At 39.3% G+C, this 13,006-nt stretch overlaps 1 pseudogene; it reads left to right on the forward strand.

The window, feature by feature from the left end:
• LOC107700125 (protein kinase C epsilon type-like) overlaps window positions 1–13,006 on the forward strand; it is a 64,307-nt pseudogene that overhangs the window by 32,543 nt on the left and 18,758 nt on the right.

Here is a 13,006-nt window from a genome sequence, read left to right on the forward strand (position 1 = left end):
ATGACGAAGTGGATATCGTCCTCTTTTGGAAGGCCAAACAAAGTAGTTTCGCTTTCACAACAAAACACAGTGTCTCCACGGCATGGCGGCGGCAACAATACTACAGCGAGAATAAAAGTTACGCCTTCTTTCTTTGCATGAACATTTGGGCGGCGTTATGCAAATCTTCCCACATCGTGACGTAGATATGTGGGGGGCGTGTTAGAACGAGCCGTTTTAGGTAGGCGTGGTTGACTCTTAACTTTTATAAAGAATATCTCTTTGGATTTGAGACTTTAGTCTTTGCAACTTTACAGATCTTCTTTATGTACCAAGAGCTTGTAACACTTCAAAGAGAAAGGAAAAATTGAAATCGCATCATATGACCCCTTTAAGACAAATTATAAATTAAAAGGTGTCCTTTTATTATTTCTCCAACAAAATGCTGCACATATCTTTGTGAAATTGAAATATGTCAAATAATAAAATTAACTTGAAATTTTAAAACAAATCCCAAATCAAATAATTAAATAATACAAATAAAATAAATATAAATATAAGTTTGTTTAATCTTCATATAAACAAACTAATGCTTTGGCTGTGTTTTTTCCATTTAAAATGAGACGCAAACACTGCATTTTAATCACGATCCAAACAAAGATGCTAAATACATGTTATTTAGATTGCAATTAGATTGTATAATTTTCATCATAGTACCTGGTAGAGCTCTGTACGGGCATCAAATATAGGCCCTAGCCCGGCCCGTGTCCGACATCTTATCAGAATTACCGGCCCGAGCCCGTCTTTTTTTCCCTTCTCCCAAAACAGCTTATACTACTGTTTCAGCTATTAAAATAGTTCAGTTTTGTATGTAATGGCGAAGTGATTATATTTCGTTTAGTTTTTTTATTAAGTTAATTTAGAAAAAACGTTTGGAGCATTTTTTGTTCGTTAAATATAGGTTTTTGTTTTTTTAAAGTAATGACCAAGCGGCCAGCGGCAGACAGTGAGCTGATCATAGCTCCATTTGGCAGACAGTGAGCTGATAGCCTATGTTAGCCTTCTCAAATCATCACGACTTACGTAAAATAAAATCTTTAGATATAACACATTTCAAGCATATAACAATGTTTGAACGTTAAACCTAGATAAATGTGCGCTGTATCCAATAGTTTGTGCGGAGAGTGGAAGCTAAAGCAACTCTCCAAAGCTGCTTTTTTTCAACTACGTCGAATTGCACAACTTCTTCCTTTCCTCAGTAGAAAAGATGCGGAATCATTATTGCATGCATTTATTACCACTCACCTTGACTATTGTAATGCTCTTTTCTCTGGCTTACCAGCTCACTTCATCGTTCGTCTGCAGTACATTCAAAATTCTGCTGCCAGATTATTAGCTGTATGATGCGCTTTCTGCCATCTCGTCTTGAACAGGAGTGCTTCACGAAAATGAACCGAAACTGAGCGAATAGATGCCTCACAGACATGATAAATATATCTATAGAAAACTTTACTTAATGAAATAAAACAAATCGAAAACAAAAACTTTTTCATTATAATCATAATTCGTAAAGATGCACTTCTCTCTAAAGGTGTGTCTAATGTGGAGATGGCGAGTCAGGATCGACAACTTCATCCTTGCGACACCGACTCAGAAAACACTAGTTTATTATTAAATAATTCAAATATCTCCTTACTATTTCCCCCTGACACATTCATGGTAATTACTTTTGATGGGGCTTTGCGGCAAGCTTTAGCCTGTTGCGTGCATTTGAACGCAGAATTCTTCAGCTGCGCTGACTGCACGCACCATACATGCTACTGCAGCTGGACACTAAACACCGTCGAGCTGCTCTTGACAGTCGCAGTAGCACGGTCTCGTGTTGTTTCCACCAGCGCTGCAATTTTTTTTCAGCACTAATTGATGGATGTCTAAAATATAAAAATAAGGAGAAGCCTAAAACAGTCCCGAGGCCCGGCCCGCGTCTGAACTATGACGTGAAAATTGGCCCGAATCCCGGCCCTAGGTGCATAAAAAAGTCGGGCCCCGGGCTGAAATGCAGGCTTAACTATTACTTATGACTTATTTACATATGTAAATTGAAGTAATCCAAAAGTAATCAGATTACATTACTTTTATATTGTGGTACTTGGATTATGTTGCTGAATTCTTTTTTAATGAAGTCATTTGTAACTGTAACGGAATACATTTTAAAAGTAACCCTCCCAACCCTGATGGAACAGCAGGTGTTTATCGGCTGCTGCCCCTTTAAGACTGAATGCACGGATCCAATATAATGATGCACAGGAGATTTCTTTCTCCACTGTTTACGTTCATTTAAGACATAACTGACTGTGTTTACGAGAATACTTGACGAGACCGTTATTTTGAGATAATTTTGTGTATGTGTTCATTCAGATGCAAGGATATGCAAAAGAGGAATCAATTCTGTGTACGCGCATTGTCTGAAACGCGGCTCTCTGTGCGCGCAGCTCCGAATGTGCGTGAATGGTTTAAAACAGTTGAATGTTTAAATCGGCAAGACTTAGAAGCACGTGCAAACGATCAACTACGATCCGTTTTACCCCTACAAGCAAGTTAACAAAGCAAATCAAGGAAGGAAATTTATATCACTGTTCAAGATAGCCCGTTGGGCAGGGTGGTGAAACATTTTGGTATCCCGACTGGAAAACACAATATCCCCGGGATGTCGGGCTAGCAATTTTGTGAGCCCTGCAATCCACTGGACTGCACAGCCCATGACATCATTAGCGGCACGCTCTGAAGTAGAATAGGGCGCCTGTAATGCACGTCATCAGCTTCTTTGTCTGAAGGAGACATGAAACAGGCAGGCCCTAGGCCTGGCAAGGAGATGCGGTGTCTTGTTCCCTCTCACGGAATCATGGTTACCCTTTAAGGGAACTCGCACTGCGTCCTCTAGTGGACACTATGGGGAACGAAATACCCATTATGCCATGCTTCAGTGCACTGCCACCTGGTGAGAGAGCACCAAAAATAGTGGCAAACATTCACCAATTTAAAGGTCCCCTGAAATGCTTAGAAACACGCAGGGTTACTCTGTGTTGACGTCATTTTAACTGAAACAAGAAGACAGGGCGGGACATATCAAGCAGCCCCGCCCCTTTTTAAAATAGCCAATAGCAGTTTTGGAGCACACTAACCTTAAGACTAACATATTAATACTAACACCCAAAAAACTTTAATTTTGATTTCATGGGGACTTTAAGAAGGGGGGCACGCCAATGACACCAGGACAGCAAAAAAAAAAAAGCGTAGGGAAAATGGGGCACCCAACCAACTCTACTATTAAGGAGGGACATGCCATTCAACCAAGTTGGGAAAACAACTGTCCTCAAACAGATATGTTCCTAAGACAATGCCCTGAACAAGGGGAGGCAGCCCAACCCTGCTACCAGAAATATTAGGTATAGGGAAAGAGCTCACGACTAGGGGGGAGATCTTATCAAATGAAACCAGCCTCAACTGGTACATCTTTGACAAAAATATCTCCCGAATAGGGAGCCTAAAAAGAGACTCATTCTATGGTCATAGGTGGACCGTCTACTTAAAAAAAAAAAACTAATTACAAGGGAAACAGCCCAACCCATATCATACCATACATGCAGATCGAACAGAGGGAGCAAGAAACCCTACTTCAATATCCACAAACTTAGTGAGGGACATCTCGCTCCACTCGAGCCAAAGAACAGCTAGTCAAAGGGAAACTGTCCTCCGACAGCTACCAACATCTGTTTCAGATTGGCACTGTAAATACACTGGAGGCAGCCCGACCTGAGATGCTGCTATGAAGAGAGCAAGGAACCCTACTTAAAACCCGAAATCATTGGGGATGGGCATCTTGCTACAATCTTCATGAAGGGGATAGCCATAAAAGGAAACCGTTCTTAAACAAGTACAATTTTGATATATTTCCGCTTAAGAGAGGTAACAAGATGAGCTTAAACGGAAACTTTCTACTCCTCCCGTGCCCCACCTACAACCCCCGTGCTCGATCCTGCCTCAACACTGTTGCGGCCGCGGGAACCGAACCACAGAGTGTAGGAGCTCAACTCTCATCTTTCTCTCAAGAGTCAAGCCTGGGTGGAACTGATTATTGCGACCGCATCACACAACAAACATTTAAATCTCCCGAGAGCTAAGCATGCTTAGTTCAAGCGTCATTATAATCTCCTCGAGAGCCGGACATGCTCGTGCAAACACTAACTACTATCACTCTGGAGAGAACAGAAAAGAAAAGCTCTTTACCTGTCTCTTTTAGTCAGTCTCGCTAATGCATCACACCTGGCACATCCACTCTCTCATATTACACCGTTTCATGACCACATCGTGCAGCATGCATTCAGCTCCCGCGAGAGCCAAATGCGCTCCGTACAGATGCTAGATTCCCTCAAGAATCAAGCGAGAACAGAATCCACTGCTGCGAACGCATCACTGTGTGCCTGTTCAACTCCCACGAGAGTCGAACACCCTCCGTTCAAACACTATATTCCCTCAAGAATCAACCGATAGCAGAATCCGAATCGCTATGAGCCTGCGAGAGGCAAACTCGCTCATGCAAATGCTGTCTACAATCTCGGGTAAAAGGTGAAGCAAAGGAGACCACGCTTCTTACCTTCCCTCTCAGTAGTCCCACGAATGCATACAATGAGCACATTCACAAAGAAATAAGCGCAAGGAGCGCATTCAACTCCCTCGAGAGCTGAATGTGTGTGCTTCTCGTCAACACACACAACATATGAGTCGCGTGAATCTGCAGGTATCAAATCAAAGCCTTTCAATTAGCAAATTTGGTTTCCTCAAACCAAACGTGCACGCTCCTCACTCATCCACAAAATACATCAATCATGCATGTCCTCAGGTCCTCAAACGAAGGCATGCACTACCTGAAACGTTTTGCAGAATGTTTCCTACACGTACACAAACAAACGGCTCCTGAAGACAAAAAAAGTTGATGACATGCATTACAGGCACCCTCTTATACTTCCAGGCGTGCCGCTAATGACATCATGGGCTGTGCGGTCCAATGAATTTGGAGTGTTTTCACACATGCTTCTGACACCGGTCATGCTGATGGCATTCCCCATAGTGTCCACTAGAGGATGCAGTACGAGTTCCCTTGAAGGGGAAACTTACTTTATTTCAGTTTTTTTGCCAAGGCAAATTTCTAATATTCCTGCAATTTTTCAGCTGTTTTTTCCATCTGATATTTATTTTTATTTCAGCTTTATTAAAATGAACCAATAAACAATTTAATCAACTAATAATTAATGCAGATTTTTAATAGTTTTAGTTGTAGTTTTAGTTAACAACACTGAGCCCATTTGCCTAAAACTACTGAAACCTCTGTAGTATTTCCTCAGCAGAGTGATCAGTTGAATTGTGGGTATTGTGGCATGAATTATGTTTTTTTTGTTTTTTTTACAGGTTGGCTCCCAGCGCTTCAGTGTAAACATTCCACACATGTTCAGCATTCATAATTACAAAGTCCCCACCTTCTGCGACCACTGCGGCTCCTTACTTTGGGGACTGATGCGACAAGGCCTGCAGTGCAAAGGTAAGTGTTGTGAAGAATAATTTTGGTCAAGAATCAAGTTGTTATTATTGCCATGTATTTATTTCTGTCTTCCTGCCCGTTTTCAGCCTGTAAAATGAATGTCCATCGGCGTTGTGAAAGTAATGTAGCTCCTAGCTGTGGTGTCGATGCTAGAAAAATTGCTAAAGTGCTCTCTGATCTCGGGGTGACACCAGATAAGATCTCCAACACTACCCAGCGCAGGAGAAAGGTGCGTAGTCTTAAATATCAGGGAATGTGGGGAGGCCAGATTGGACCATGGGTCAATGCAATAACCCACAGTAGTGTTGTACAATACTGTTGCTCATTTCACATGAAAAAAAAAACATTGGAAAATGGTCATGAAAACTAAATTATGACTGGTTTTGGGGCACATTATTAAATAAAAGCATGATCACTTTAAATAATGATGCAGTAAAATGAGGCCAGTGACGACAAAGGATTAGGCTAAAAAGACATTAAAATATTAAAAACATTAGTATTGATATTAAAAATGTTCTCTCTTCAGTTGACTCCAGGGCTGGACCCTCAGCAACCCATAACAGAAGCCCCCTCATCAGAGGAGTCTGACCGATGCAAATCAGCTCCAACTTCACCTTGCGACCAGGGTACAGAATTACACACTCTCTCTCTCAATTTTAGCAATCTTAGTCTTTCACTAATACATATTCATAATTTATGTGCACACTTAAAGAGATAGTTCATCCAAAAAGGAATATTCTGCCATCATTTACTCACACTAATGGTGTTCTGTAAGTTTTTTTCTTACGTGGAAAACAAAAGTAGAAATTGAAGAATGTGCTGGATTCTCTATTCAATTGTAGTTTCCCATTCCCATTTTCCTATTACTGTGAATGGAGACTGGAGCTTCCAGGCTTCAAAAGTGATTTAAAAGCACAATAAAAATCTTAAAATTTCCTTTTGTGTGAGAAACCGCATGGACCATGCTTAAATTTTATCCAGTATCATTATTTAAAATTTCTCCTTTTGTGTTTTATGAAAGAAAGGAACTCATACAGGTTTAGTGTGAGTAAATAATGCTAGAATTATCATTTTTTTAAAGAATTATGCCTTTAAGTCTAATGTTTATGTCTGTCTATCGGTAGCGGAGCTTGGAGAACTGGAGAGTATCCGCAAGGCCCTTTCGTTTGGTCAGGAGCACAAGTCTTCCTCCTCTTCCGCAAGCAGTGGCGTTCAGAGCACAGTGACCGAGGGCCGGGAGAATGGAGATGTGAAGACTGTCCAGACGAAGACGATGAGTCTCACGGACTTCTCATTCATCAAAGTGCTGGGCAAAGGCAGCTTTGGCAAGGTGAGTGTTTTTCACAAATCAGTACTTTTCAGTTTTAGTATATGAAAACAAAAGAATCAACATCTTCACCTTGCCCTTTCCATGCTGTAGGTGATGCTGGCAGAGCTGAAAGGCACAGATGAAGTTTACGCTGTGAAAGTTTTAAAGAAAGACGTCATCCTTCAAGATGATGATGTGGACTGCACTTTGACAGAGAAACGCATTCTAGCCCTGGCTAGAAAACATCCCTATCTAACCCAGCTATTCTGCTGCTTCCAGACAAAGGTAAAACAGTCACTAAACCAAGACCTGATTTCTTGCTAACCCGCACTTAAAGTCTTTTCTTTGTTCTACAGATCTGCCGTCATTCTCATGTTACCTTCATGTCGTTCCAAACCCAGTATTACTTTCTTTCTACCATGTGAAAAAAATACGATTTTAGACAAATTGTCCACTCTTCTCTTGTCCATACCATAAAAGTGGATGGATTTATACTGCAATTATTCATAGTCCATACAACTTGTATACCTCATTCCAAGTCTTCTGAAGCCATATAATAGATGTATGTGAGGAACAGGCCGAGTAAATTATACCAAAATTAAATTTTTGTGTGAACTATTCTTTTAAAAATATCAATAAATCTACATTAAAGTTGCATTAATGCATTAGGTATCATGAACTAACAATAAATACATTTATGAGACAAGGCTACTGTTAATTTCTACATTCACTACCATTCAAACGTTTGGGCTCTATAATATATTTTAAATGTTTTTGAATGAAATCTCTTATACTCAGGGCCGGATTTACCTCTTTTCGTGACATAGGCAAAACAAATTTTTGGGCCCCCCTTCCCTATTAAAGGGGTCATATGATGCGATTTAAATTTTTCCTTTCTCTTTGGAGTGTTACAAGTTCTTGGTGCATAAAGAAGATCTGTAAAGTTGCAAAGACTAAAGTCTCAAATCCAAAGAGGTATTCTTTATAAAAGTTAAGAGTCAACCACGCCTACCTAAAACGGCTCGTTCTAACACGCCCCCACATGTCTACGTCACGATGTGGGAAGATGTGCATAACGCCGCCCAAATGTTCATGCAAAGAAAGAAGGCGTAACTTTTATTCTCGCTGTAGTATTGTTGTTGCCGCCGCCGCCATGGTCTAACGCAGTTATTAGAGAGAGAGAGAGAGAGAGAGTGAGAGAGAGAGAGATTAAGTGCATGTGAATACTTGCGTCTGTGCGTCTCTCAGCAGTATTCAGCAGCAGCGTCTACTAATAGTGAATCTTTAAGTTGAACTGCTTCAAGAACCTCGCTACTGAGAAATCCAAAACTATTTTATTGATAAATCCGCGGGGCAGCCGCAGCTCTGACAACAAGTTTCTGTTCACGTCTCCGCGTATGTGCGCGAGTGCGTGTCTGTACTGTGTGTGCGTCTGTGAGAGAGAACAGGAGAAAGAAAGCGTGATTTCCGTACATAAAAAAGGTTGAACACATGGAAATAGTTTGTCATTTTTACCCTATTGTTTGTTATATTTATTTGCTCAATGTCTTCTGGGGTTTTTGGTTCTTTTACTGTTGTAGATATCCCATAGTATAACAAAAATATTATATATCTCTTCATTGTGTTTGGGCCCCCCTGGACGAGCAAGCATAGACACGTGCCTAGAATGCCTATGCGTAAATCCGGCCCTGCTTATACTCACCAAGGCTGCATTTATTTTATCAAAAATACAATAAAAACAATACTTCAAAATATGATTACAATTTAAAATAACAAAAAATGCAATTTATTCCTGTGATGGTGAATTTTCAGGAGCCATTAATTCAGTCTTCAGTGTCACATAGTCCTTCGGAAATCATTGTGATATGCTGATTCTGTGCTTAAGAAACATTTCTTACTATTATCAATGTTGAAAACAGTTTTTGCTGCTTTATATTATGTGTAAACCAGAATACATTTTTGTCAGGATTCTTTGATAAATAGAAAGTTCAAAAGAAAATTTATTTAAAATAGAAATATTTTGTAACAGTGTAAATGTTTGTAAATTATTTAATGCATCCTTGCTGAATGAAAGTATTCAGTTCTTTAAAAAAATATATTGACCCAAAACTTTTGAACAGTAATGTTGAAGTTAAAGTTAAAGGTTTAGTTCACCCAAAAATGAAAATTCTTTCATTAATTACTCGTAGGGTAATTAGGGTGACGCGGAGACGAATTGTTGAATAAAGTCATTGTTATTTTTTTTTTCTTTTGAGCACAAAAAGTATTCTCGTAGCTTTGTAATATTACGGTTGAACCCCTGATGTCACATGGATTATTTTACCGATCTCCTTGCTACGTTTCTGGATGTTGATCGTGGTAATACCCTTGCTGTCTATGGGAGGGTCAGAGAGATGTCAGATTCCATCAAAAATATCTTAATTTGTGTTCCGAAGATGAACGGAGGTCTTACGGGTTTGGAACGACATGAGGGTGAGTAATTAATGACAGAATTTCATTTTTGGGTGAACTAACCCTTTAAGTTTGTAAAAATCTCAATGTCTTCTTGCAATCCGGCAGATGGCAGAGCCACACATTATGACTTTATCAGGATTTCACTGCTAATAACATAAGTTGTCCAGTAGGTGGCAGTGTGGCCTCGTTCTGATGGCTAATGTGTGTTTAGATCATGTATCATAGTGTGGTTTTAGGTGACAGTCTGTTGAGTTGTTTGAAAAGAGAGAGAGGTCAGATGAGGTTATGAAACTTTTAGCAGTTTAAAGTGGTTTAACAGTTTGAAGTGATTTAGGATCATAGAAGATGCCTGTTTTTATTTTGTAATTTAAAAAATGACAACAGCGTGTGAATTAAACAATCGCTAAAATATGTCCAGTAAGTTAACTACTTTGCCTAAGCTTCTGCACACAACTGTATTTATGGATAGGGAAGGCGAGTTGAAGTGGTACTCGTTCTGTCAATGAATTGTGCTCATTAAAGATTCTGACATCCTTTTCACCCATGCTTTTATGACTCTCATCTTCTGTCTCTTTTCCCCGTCATTTTCTATTTTGCATTTTCACTTCTTTCAATCTCTTGTTCAGCTTCCCCTCCCATGCCCCAGTTACACTCACAGTGATATCTAGTGTCCTCATTTCTCTTTTTCACTCTTCGACTACCGCCCTCTCTCTATCTTCCCTCTCATTCTCATTCGCCCACATCTGAGAACACAGGACACACAATGGAGGCAACAATACAAGAGATGCAAAAAAGAAGGGTTGGAGGCAGTAGTAGTGGGGGAAAGGGCCAGAAAGAAGAAGGAATACGTGATTTGGGGGAAAAGAGGAGTTGTGTACTCTTTTTGAACTGCTGCCTCTTGTTTTAATCAGCTTTGGGATCACAGCCATATTCTTATCAACTGTAATTATGCTGTAGAAATGTAAATAACATTACACAACTGTTTCTGATGAGGCCTGTTGGGATCGCGGACAGACATGCTCCTGCAGATAGAAAATAGCCAAAAGAAGGGACCATGTAGAAGGAACTTTAGGAGGATTATGGAACATGTAAAGTCTGAATGATTGCCTGGGAAAAAGAGAGAGATAGAAAGAAGGAGGGGCAGAGAGTTAGCTCATGCTAGAGCAATTCACTGGGACTTTAAAACTATGGATAAACAACAGAAGTTAAAGTTACTCATTCATCCAAAAATGAAAGCTCTGTCATCAACTACTCGCCCTCATGCCACTTGTTATGTTATGAAAGTTGATATATTATAATTACATTACTAATATTATATTAAGGTTTTACTTAAAGGTAACATTTCATGAAAATCTGATAATCGGGTCCCCGGTGCATCTACCAACCCAGGAAACGTGAAAAAGATTAACCCAGTAACTTTGTTTTGGTAAGTCTCTTTCTGCAAGCAGCTGAAAAAACGAGCGCGTCAGATTTCGCTCCCTTTGTGACGTGGCAAAGGGATCTTATTATAATATCACGCCCCTTTATCTGCACGTTTCCACTTGTTTTCACAAGCAACAACGGTGTACCAGTTCTAGCGCCATGGCAAAAGTTTGAGCAAAGCATGCTAACTGTTCTATCGTTCGCTGCACAGAAGAGCACAGAACACTATTTAGAGTCCCAGCCTCAGAGGACACAACAGAGCAGTGGATTTATTTATTTACTGTTTATTACGCTGCTGCCACACAGATCTAATATAAACATGCAATTTCTTTCCCAGCTGGTTTACCTTCACAGACATAACCGACTGCATTTGACAGTTTAAGCACAATAAGACATGAAAGAAAACTTAGTTTAGTACTCACATGCCATGTGACAGCTGCTTTCTGTGCGTGTGCTTCGGATGTGTGTGCTCAGAAAACACTTTATCAGAAGTTTAAACTAATGTGGCTTTAAAACGCATGATTTCAGCGCGATAGACATGATAATCAAAACCAAACAGATGTTTTTTTTGTTTTTTTTATCGGAGTATGAGCTGTAAAGGCACAGCCCTATTCTGGAAAAGGGGGCGGGGAGCAGCAGCTAATTTGCATTTAAAGATACATGCACGAAAACAGCTTCCTCTCAAAATAGGCATTTTCAAAATGATATAATAAATGACCTGTGGGGTATTTTGAGCTGAAACTTCACAGACACATTCTGGGGACACCTGAGACTTATATTCCATATTGTAGAAAGGGGCATAATAGGTCACCTTTAACTTACAGTAAAAAAAAAAGTTAAAATAAAAAATTACAGCCTACTGATTATTAACAAATGTGGAAAATGACTATTGTATTGTGATGTGTTTTATATATTAATGAGTAATATATTATATGAAAACCGTATCTTAAGTTTCAATAATAAATAAAATAAAAATGAAGAATGACTTGCCTACTGGTCATTAATAAATTAAATAATGACTTATTATCATATTATATTATATTAAAAATTTACTTACATTTGAATAAAACATAAAATAAAGAATTCAAAACTACTGGTTATTAACAAATATGAATGATGACATTATATAACAGTATGTGAGTGAAGTCAAGTTAAGTCAAGTCACCTTAATTTCTGTAGCGCTTTATATGATAGAAATAGTGTCAAATTTATCTCTATTACAGAGATAAACTGGAATAGCAGAATCAATTATGAAACTCAACTATGGAGACAGTTCAGATTCTGCTGTAAAGCAGCTCTAAACGTGTGTGAGTATTATTCTGATATTGTTAGGTTCATTTTGATAAATCATTTTGCGTAACTTCCCAACACTCAGAGGGAATGTGCAGCTATAGACAAGTAAAACGAATTCTTTGAGTGGAGTGGACAGAGAAAATGGTTCTGTCCTGGCTTGTGGTTTGGCATGGTTATGGACAGTGTGCTAGTGTGACATGAGTGTGTTCTTCACTCCCAGCTGAGGACAGTCACAGTGAGGTCATTATCACAGCTCACAGCTCATTATTTCTAGCACTGTAGCAACCCAGAAGCCCTTATGTGCTTCAATTACTGAGATGAATGAAGACCCAAGATCTAGATTGCGTTACATTCAATTCCTTTGAGATCTCTTGCACTCGTTCTTTCTTTAATGTCTAAGTTGTCTTTATTAGAGTGAAATATTAGAAGACATGCACTTTCAGATTGCTCTCTTCTGGTCAAATTTCTTGATTTGTGTCAATGTCTTATATCTGAAGTTTTTGGTGGTTGTCTCTTGTGTTCTCTGAGTGTGCTCTGCCTTTGTACAGTTTATGTGGAGCACTCACTCGTCCTCTCTCCAAAGGAAGGAAAAGTTGGATTTCTCTGTCTCTTTTTTCAGAGTAGATTGATGAGTTGAATTCGCTCTCAAAACTCTGAAAAATGTTGTTGTGCAGCCAAGTGCAGTAGTGCAACCTAAGCTCAAATTTCTTCTGAGCATGACAACATCTCTCCTCCTTTCATCATCCCTCTTTTCGTCTTTTGTAATCCAACTTTTTGTCTTTATTGCTCTCCATTGTCATTTGTTTTTACATCAGTCTGTTAGACTGCCGGCTCTGAATATATAAGAATTTTTTTTTTTGTAAAATGTGCACCTAATTAAAAGTCATTATAAAACCTTTTTAGACATAGAAAGCTGCAGGACGCTCCCTTGTTTTGAAGGTCTAGGTTTCCCT

This window comes from Sinocyclocheilus anshuiensis, unplaced genomic scaffold, assembly GCF_001515605.1.
Source record: "Sinocyclocheilus anshuiensis isolate Anshui unplaced genomic scaffold, SAMN03320099.WGS_v1.1 scaffold1135, whole genome shotgun sequence".
In the NCBI taxonomy this organism is placed as follows: domain Eukaryota; kingdom Metazoa; phylum Chordata; class Actinopteri; order Cypriniformes; family Cyprinidae; genus Sinocyclocheilus; species Sinocyclocheilus anshuiensis.